A 2,341-nucleotide genomic window follows, 5' to 3' on the forward strand; every position below is an offset into this window, starting at 1 on the left:
TGAAGATCTCCTAGGGTGGCTAATGATGAGATTGAGTGATGTGAGGTTTACTTTATGGAAGTCAACTTTCGCATCCCAATGCGAAATGACCCCTCACAGATACGTGCGATAAACATGCTCGAGTATTATTGGCTAATACCCGATCGGATATTATAAATCGCCCGATCGTAATATCCGATTAGAATTTCGGATTTCGGCATTCCGAGTGAAAAATATTTAGAAAATAGGTATGGGTGTATTCAGGGTATATATTGACTCGACATGAAATTACGAAGCCAACGGTGCAATCGGAATTCGAGTCCGAGTTACGGAACTCAAACACCACTTTTTGAGCCGTACCAAATGGATTTCGGCCCCGACAGTGGTTCAGAACCGACTGTCTCCGAAAATTACCAAACTTTACCACAAAATAGGAAATAAAATTACAAGACTAAAACTCAACTAGAGTTTTGTCTAATTCTTTACCGAAAATTCCCAGAAATTAATTTTCGAATATATAATTAATGAAAATATAATTAATAAAAATATTAATAAAATCTTAGAATTCAAAATCGTAAAATTCGCGGTGTTATAATATTTGAAACCAAGTATATACAAAACATTGTATAATATGAGTGAATCAGACAGCTTTACAGTGCTACAATGATTAGCAATAACAATTTCGTTATTAGGTAGTTTGATTGTTATAGGCCTTATGCAAATGTAGTTACCGAAGTACAATTTACTATTGGTCACATGGTCACTAGCACCACTATCTAGAATCCAGTTTTGGGAATCAAGAGAAGTACCTGATGGTTGAGGAATGGTGTTGACAGGTTATTGGTCTGCATGAATGCTAAGATTATCAAGGTCCATTGTTAATTGTGCTATCTGTTTTTCAAAATCTTGATTATCTTGCCTTTGATCCATTCTTAAGTCATCTTGATTGACAATGTTGTTGATGCTTCCAATAGTTCCATTCATTTGTATCTTTGCCTTGAATTTGAAATTTGGAGGGAACCCATGCTTAACGTAGCAAGTGTAACACCGCGAATTTTATGATTTTGAATTATAAGATTTTATTAATATTGTTATCAATTATATTTTCGAAAATGAATTTCTGGGACTTTTAGGTAAAGAATTAGATGAAACTCTAGTTGAGTTTTAGTCTTGAAATTCTATTTACAATTTGGTGGTAAATTTTCATGATTTTCGGAGACAGTCGATTTCGGACCACTGTCGGGGTCAAATCTCACATGGTACGGCTCAAAAACGTGGTTTTTGAGTTCCGTAACTCGGAATCGAATTATGATCGAGCCATTGGCTTCGTAATCACATTTTGAGTCAAGATAGACCCTGAGCTGGTCTATAACTATTTTCTAGAATATTTTCACTCGGAATGCCGAAATTCGAAGTTATAACCGTAAAGTAAAATCGGGCGATCATTTTTGGCTACTCGAATATTGGCCGACAGTACTCGAGCATGGTTTTAATCGCACGTGTTTCGCCGAAGTCGTCGCATCGCATAAGTCAATTCACAAAATCTACCTACTAAATCTTATAGATTTCACTACCACCAAATCCCCTAAATCACTCACTTAACCCATGATTCACTCACCTTCTTGGATTTGCTAGATTGCCTTGGGAAATGGGTTTAGAAATCAGATTTCTCCCACCCCACAACTCTATAAATACCCATGTATCTTCATGCATTAACACTTTGCAAAAAGCTTGGCAATTTGAAGATTTGAGAGTAAGTTACTCTCATCATCTTTTCTTCTTCATTTTCTTCTTCTTTCAATCTTCAATCTCTTCACATTCAACCAATGGATGTTGATGATATTGAAGTATGTTGTTCATGAGTATCTCAAGAACATATTCAACCGTTGAAATTTTCCAAAACACTTTCTAACTCATTTTGGAAGCAAAACCGAAAATGAGTGTTCTTGAACTCATGAAAAATGTGTTTTGAAACTATGAACAAGTTGTTTTCAAGAAGTTATTACATTGTTTTAATATATGAAATTTTACTTGTTTAAGCCTTTAACCATGGATTTGGATAAGTTGGAAAATGGATGGATGAAAGAGTTTTAAGTATTTTAATAGTAATGAGTTTTGAAATATCGGAAAACTGACGAGTTTGTATTATGGTAGTTACGAAGATTTCCGGCATTTGAACCTTGCAACCCAACCAAACCATAGTGATTTCGTAAGGCACGCTTCATTAAGATGAGAGAGAACACATCGTGATATAGTGGTGTCCGAATATGACACCCGGGTCTCCTAAACCATCTCAAAGGTTTTGGGGTTAATTTGGTTTTTAAGAAACCCAAGATTTTTATGTTTGAATGCTTTTGAATAT

The 2,341-nt window shown here is 35.2% G+C and overlaps 1 long non-coding RNA gene across 1 annotated transcript in view; it reads left to right on the top strand.

The window, feature by feature from the left end:
- LOC109354157 overlaps nucleotides 1-2,341 on the top strand; it is a 9,186-nt gene that overhangs the window by 6,200 nt on the left and 645 nt on the right. The window lies entirely within an intron of this gene.

This window comes from Lupinus angustifolius, chromosome LG08 (assembly GCF_001865875.1).
Source record: "Lupinus angustifolius cultivar Tanjil chromosome LG08, LupAngTanjil_v1.0, whole genome shotgun sequence".
Taxonomy (NCBI): Eukaryota; Viridiplantae; Streptophyta; class Magnoliopsida; order Fabales; family Fabaceae; genus Lupinus; species Lupinus angustifolius.